At 37.4% G+C, this 7050-nt stretch overlaps 2 non-coding genes across 2 annotated transcripts; both read left to right on the forward strand.

Moving 5' to 3' along the window:
* Positions 1 to 6507: 6507 nt before the first annotated feature.
* Positions 6508 to 6602, forward strand: LOC149843779 (small nucleolar RNA snoR1). Its single transcript, XR_016431250.1, has one exon. It is a non-coding gene; the product is annotated as a small nucleolar RNA snoR1 (small nucleolar RNA).
* A 110-nt stretch (positions 6603 to 6712) lies between these two features.
* On the forward strand, positions 6713 to 6803 carry LOC149843780 (small nucleolar RNA snoR1). The gene has a single exon (XR_016431248.1). It is a non-coding gene; the product is annotated as a small nucleolar RNA snoR1 (small nucleolar RNA).
* The last annotated feature ends 247 nt before the right edge of the window (positions 6804 to 7050 follow it).

Below are 7050 nucleotides of genomic sequence, written 5' to 3' on the forward strand. Positions count from 1 at the left end.
TAGGCTTCTTCACTTTTCAATGCCAAATCTGCAACATGCATAAATAACCTACACAGTTGTTGGTAACGAGAGGATGTATGGCACTTCTCATCAACACCAGATCGACTGACATTATTTGTATCCAGCAGTTCAATCTTTGCTTGTCTCCTACATCTTCGCATTAAATGACTCAGGTATTTCTCATATATTTTCTTCATTAAGTGCCTTTAATGCATGACGACATAAAATACCTTTGAATTCATACTTTTTGCACGTACATTCAATTGTTCCGCTGTCAACATTATATGTGACATGTGCTTTTTGCCTTTTCTGATACTCTTTGCCCTCCCATACAATATGATATTTGTGCATATTCTCGGTTTGCATGCGTCTTTTTATGTTGCAATTCATGACTTGTATAACCTCCTTCTTAATTCATTCAAATACAGTTAGTGTATACAGACCTGCAGTTCACATCAATATTTTATGCCCAAAGTTACAGGGCACATATTTGACATCTTGTTCAAGCTCATTTTGTCTAAGACCATCTACAAATAATTCATATTGTTCCATGAAGCGAAACATTGTTAAACATGAATACATGGTTTTCTTTAGTGTGGCATGCATAGATTCTAATCTTTGTGTGCTTATCATACCTGCACAAAAGTATTGTCTTTCATATGCCAATGCCCATTTCTTTTTTTCTGCATATAAATTTTGTAACCACTGACAGTCTTCAAGGTTGTATATCTGAATCATTTTCTCTCATTCAAACATAAATGTGACATCGTCTACGCTCTCAAGTACACACCTAATAAACTTTTTGTCAAACCCTGTCTTCTGATTAAATATGTGTCAAATGTTCTTTGTTGCATTTTGAAAAATATGCTACAAATATAGGCAATGATGTGCATCTGGCCACACATGAGACACTGCAGTCGCAATTGCGCGACCACCATCTGTAAGTACAACTTCAGGTTGCTTCTTATTCATTGTCTGTGTAAATACTCTGAACAACCACTCAAAGCTTTTCTTGGTCTGGTTGTACAAAAAAACATCACCTAATATACAACTCTGTGAGTGATGGTTCACTCCAATAAACTGCTTAAATGGCCACTGTTCAATATTAATCTTCATTGTCGTATAAAAAACAAGCACATCATTGAAGCATTCATAATCTACTCTTGACTTTGAATCTGCTCAAAACATATTCACAACATATCCATCTTCATCGAGTTGTATTGCACTAAAGGAACCAGGGTCAATGCTTGATTTCTTCTGTAAGTAATCAACCAAAGAACATATTTCTTCATTCTTCATGTTATCTGTCATCTTCCTTCTCAAGTAGTTTCTTAGATCTATAAGTGTGAATGACATATTCTCGCGACCACCATCTATATGCATGCACAAATTGTATGTCTTTCTTGGTGCAATGTCGGTGCTATCAGCTATTTCAGCAATTGTAGCATGCACTTCAGTTACTTTACGATATGACCTTAACATAGGAGTCATAAATGAAGCTGCTAAATCATGGTTATGATCACTGATTAAAGTACGAACTACGTATTTTCTATTCGAAAGTTTTCTCAACACAATTCTCGTTGGGCATCCACATCTTGAATCTGACTTGCTCTTTGTTGGATTTTCACTTGACTTCTTCCAACCTTTCTTAGAACAAACATATGTCTTTCTCATCACGACACCCTGTGCATTTTTTGACAAAGAATACCTTCTAACACTGAAGCCAAATTTTAAGGCATAATCATTGTAAAATTTATATGCAACATCCTCATTATTAAACTGCATTCCTTCTATGGGAACAAAGTTAGGTGTACTATCATATACATTCCTAGTGCTTGCACCTTTATCAAGTGTACTGTCACGATCGTCTAACTCATTATCGAATTGCATTTCTTCTGCTGGAATATTCAAGTCAAGAGTGAATCCAATGCTTGTACCCTTGTTATTACGTGCATCATTAGTGCATACGTTCACTTCTTCAGGTGCGTCATTAGTATAGATGTTCACTTCTCTATATCTTTCAAATGATTGAGATAGACCATCTTCATTACAACCAGATGATAAGCTCACCACTGTTATAAGCAAGATATCAATTTGCGTTAGCAAACGCATACGTTTACTACGATTTATTCAAGATGCATATAACAACGAATATCGATAAGGTTAAGTAAGTCAAAGAAATGATTGAATGAATCACAGTATAAAAGCAAAGGCAATTTGTTATTTGATTATACTATGCATTGAGTTGTTACTTACCATGCCAATAAAAGAAACGATTTGTCGTATATGTGTGTTGACGATAGTGATTTAATTATATCTACGATGCTGTGAAGCGATTTCAATAAAAAATGCTAAATGAGCACCGATTTAAATATAAAAATTGCCACCGCAAGCGCGTAACAATGTATTTATGCACGCACACGTTTTAAAAGCCTTTCTACAAATATCTTACAAATCGATACTAAAAAATATATAATATCTTACAAATCGATATACATATCGCATAATATATTACAAATCGATACATCAATTCAACATAATAGCTTACAAATCGACACTACAAAACACACAATATCTTACAAATCGATATACATATCGCAAAATATATTACAAATCGATACAGAAATTTAGCATAATAGCTTACAAATCGATATTAACAAACAAAACAATATCTCACTAATCGGTAGTATGTTACTACAACCGCGATTTGCGATACATTATATATACTGAGTGAATGGATGATACCGGATGGGGTAGAGACCCTTCCTCGCATCTGTAAACAAGCAATCTTGTCAACAGGTCCCAACGTCTTACAAATATCGTTAAGTTTTCAACCATCAAAAGGACAAGATCCACCTGCAACAACAAAACAATACTTTAATGGCACTCACGATGACATATGTTCTTCAATGATAGCATGCTGACATGAAAAGGTACTCACGACACCTTAATGGCACTTGTTGGAATGTTTGTGCGTCATTGCTTTCTTTCATAATGCTTAACAACAACAAAAAAGAAGAGAAGACTGTAAAAAGAGATGGCCGACAAATGCCCTATGGCGCCCACCAATAATCGAACCAGTCGATCGCGAACCCGAGAATGTTTTGTAACACAAGGCAAGAACGAGAAGGCTGTAATGTGTTGTAACACAAGCTAAAAACCAAAGCGAGAACCTCCAGTGGCAAAGTTTGTATCATCAAAGGAAGCTCCTGTTACAACAGATGGTGCAAAAGTTTACTGCTTAGGGCGAAAACAGAACGTTTGGACTTTGAAGAGTTAACATCATCCTCGACTTTCTGGATGGAGGACATTTTTGTCATTTTCTCGAACCATCGTTTTCTTTTTTCTGAATGAAAGACATTTTTGTCATTTTCTTGAACCATCGTTTCATGGCGAGAATAGCAGGAAAGGGTACTTAAGTCTTTGCAACTGCACCGGACTCCGGTGCTAAGTGATGTCGACACACACGAGGATACGGGCTCCACGTGCTTATATATGTGGTGCTCATTTGGACCCCTGAACACGCACTGTAGCAAAACAATGTGTATTAGGGGGAGAACACACAACACCCTCCCTTGAGAGTTTCAATGTTCCATATTGCACCAAGCTTTTATTATTGAAAAACTCTCTCTCTCTCTCTCTCTTTCTATATATATATATAGAGAGAGAGAGAGAGGTGGTAACAGCTAATCAGGGTTTTGAAGGGTTTTTTTCATGTTTTTCTGAAATCTGATCATACAAATTTATTAGGCAAAGTCCATTTACTAGGGAAAGACACTTGGATAATGTTTTTTGATAAAAAACATGATTTTTGAATATTTATGAAAATCTTAGACCGTTTATTTTTAAATCCTTATAAAAACCTACCTGCAGAATAGAATGATTCAAGAATCAATTCCTATAATATCAAGCATGTAAAACACATTTCTATGGTCAAATTTAAGAAAAACATGAAAAATCCTTTGAGTAGCTAGAAAAGTAGTTAGCAGCTATCATCTGCTCTCTAACTCTCGTATATATATATATATATATATATATATATATATATAGAGAGAGAGAGAGAGAGAGAGAGAGAGAGAGAGAGAGAGTATGTGTGTCGTGGATTTTGGATCCCATGTTTAATTCTATTCATATGAAAAGATGAGTCACGGTGGCATGTCTTGTATAAACTAATAGAAATCAAACGCAAGTGGAACTAGGCTGGAAAGTGGTTAATAGTGCTGCCCCCACTTAGCTTAAATAGCCCTCTTGGGGTCATTCCCATTCTAATATTGGTAAACTAAGCTGGGGACTAGATTTCTTTGTCCTGATTAATCAATATACAAGATTTGCTTAAGACGTGTGTCGGCCTAATTGTGAACATAAAGATTTTGCAAAATCTCCTCTTTGTCTAAGCAACAAAGGATTTACTTAAGGATACCATGATCCCTTCTATTGATATGTGGACATCCTAAGGGTCCCTTTGCAGATCAAAGAAAAGGAGGTTTTCTGCAAAAATGCATTGGCGCCGGTGCCAATTTCGCAGGCCCCACAATGCAACACAAACATGGGAGCTGCTTTTCTCGCAGAAAGCAGCCCTCATTTTACATGTTGCACCCCCTTTCTACGGACTCAGTTCCTGTGGAACACCTTCTTCAGTGACAAGCAAACACTCCCTAAAAGTTCAATGCTTCAAGTCCCAGTCACATAAGTTGCTTGGAAGCACATGTAAGAGCACTTTCTTTCAAACGATAGTTGACACTCAAGATTCGATTCTTTGGTAATAGGTTTCACTACAACCTTGATTTCAGGATCTAACTAAGCTACATGTTTGCTCTCTTTATGTTAGTCCCCTTTTTGCACTTTAGAGAATCCCATATCATAAACTAAGGGTGCAAACGGTTCGGATCTAATGCAGACAAATACATGAGGGAGTCGGATCTGGAACATGCAAAGATAGCAAAACTTTCACCCTAGATCCGATCCATTTGCATTCCTAACCATAACCCCGCACACCCTGAATAGTTGTTCAGGTGAAAACTTGCACAAAAGAAGAAGACGTTTGAAAACAAGGGAGAAGAGAAAAAGGTTGTAGAAGGTTGATTTGCTCAATGATCAGTTTAGACCAAGGTACATATAGACAGTAGAAAACACGGGGAAGAAGAAAGGTTGTAGAAGGCTTATTTGCTCGATTATATATATATATATATATATATATATATATATATATATATAGAGAGAGAGAGAGAGAGAGAGAGAGAGAGAGAGAGAGACCACCCTAGCCAAACGGTAAAAAATAGTTAGTCTCTGACAGAGCCGGACCTGTAAAGAGGACAATGAGGCTTGGGCCTCAAGGCCCCTGGGCCCAAAAAAAATTTAGGGGCCCATTTTTAAGGCCCAAGCTCCCCCCATTTGTTTAGAAAAGTAACAATCAATTCTTTTTAGGAATCATTTTTTTTCCAATTTACTAGTCCCTATAATGGATTCGAGCTAAAATGTCCAGATATTAAAAGAACCTACTTTTTTTGGCGATAGTGTACGACACACTGTGTTGTATGATATGTATAGATGCAATGAAATGATCTATATGTTACGGTATCATAAGATATGATCATAAATCTTGTCATTTTTATGACAATTTTTACCACATTGCTTCAAAGTAATTTGTTCTTCATTTTCTTTTTCACCTACAATCTCTAGCATCACGTCTCCTTGATATTTTATTGGACCAAATTTTCATCTTTCTTCTCTTGATGGTTTCTGGCTCCTGTATGTTGGGCATATTGTTTCTCAAATTAGACCTTCCTTACACTACAAGAAAATTGTTAATTAGTGACGGAAATTTGCGACGGATTTTTTCCGTCGCTAATTAGCGACAGATTAGCTAGAGATACAATCTATCGCTAATTCGCGACGAATTAGCGAGGAAACAACTTTTATCGCTAATCTGTCGCTACTTAGCGACGGATTAGCGACTGCAATTTTTTGTCGCTAATTCTTATTACAAGAACACCATTTTAGCGATGGATTTAGAGAGGGAACTCTGTCGTCGCTAATCCGTCGCTAATTAGCGACGGCGTAGCGACAAAATATATTCTGTCGTTTTTTTGGTATTTTGATTTACGACGGCTTAGCGACGGAATTATTCCGTCGCTAATTGTCGCGTAAATCCCTAATCCCATCCCTCTTTCTCTTTTTCCTGTTTCGCTGTCTTGCTCCCGCCCGCCGCCCTCTCCCTCCCGCCGCCTGTCGGCTCTCGCCACCGCCCGGCCGCCGCCGCTCGCCAGCCGCCGCTCCCCGTCCACCGCTCGCCAGCCGTCCACCGCTCGCCAGCCGTCCACCGCTCGCCAGCTGCCGCTCCCTGTCAGCCTCCCGCCACCGCCCGGTGACGCGCAGGTAATCATTTGCATCTGCATTTTCTTCTTCTTCTTCTTCTTCTTCTTCTTCTTCTTCTTCCTCCGATTCCTCATCTGCATTTTTGCTTCCTCCGAAACTATCTTTTTATGATTATGTCTTCTTTTTCATTTTTTCCATGATGTTCAATGCTTCTTCTGACACCTCTTGTACGAGAACAAGTTTCAAAGCTTGTTCTTTGAGCAGAGATAAGCAAACTATTCTGAGTGATTTCCTCCATTTCTGTTATTTTTTGCATTTTGTTTTATGGTTTTCATGTGACATCTTTCTTACATTATCTCCCGCTATTTTTTTATATTTTTTTATTTATTTATGTTATGTCCGTGATGATTATTTCTTCTTCTGACACCTCTTGTATGAAAACTATCTCTTGAAGTTGTTCCTTGAGCACATGCAAGCGACTATCTGACCTATTTTCTATAATCTTTTTGAGGTTTTAACCGAATTACCAGTTTGTTTTCCAAGTGTTATTATTTGGAATATTTGTTTGGGCTAATGTTTGTTGGATGGGAAGATGTAACATCTTGTGCCATGTTTGTGTTAAGAAAAGGGTTTTTGTCATTGTTTTCCTTCTATTTAGTTTAATTTTCCTTTCCCTTTATTTCTTTTAATGATTGGGGAAACAAAGGGCATGATAGAAAAATATGAGTTTTAAAA

This window comes from Nuphar pumila, chromosome 3 (assembly GCF_984573655.1).
Source record: "Nuphar pumila chromosome 3, dmNupPumi1.hap1.1, whole genome shotgun sequence".
NCBI classification, from domain to species: domain Eukaryota; kingdom Viridiplantae; phylum Streptophyta; class Magnoliopsida; order Nymphaeales; family Nymphaeaceae; genus Nuphar; species Nuphar pumila.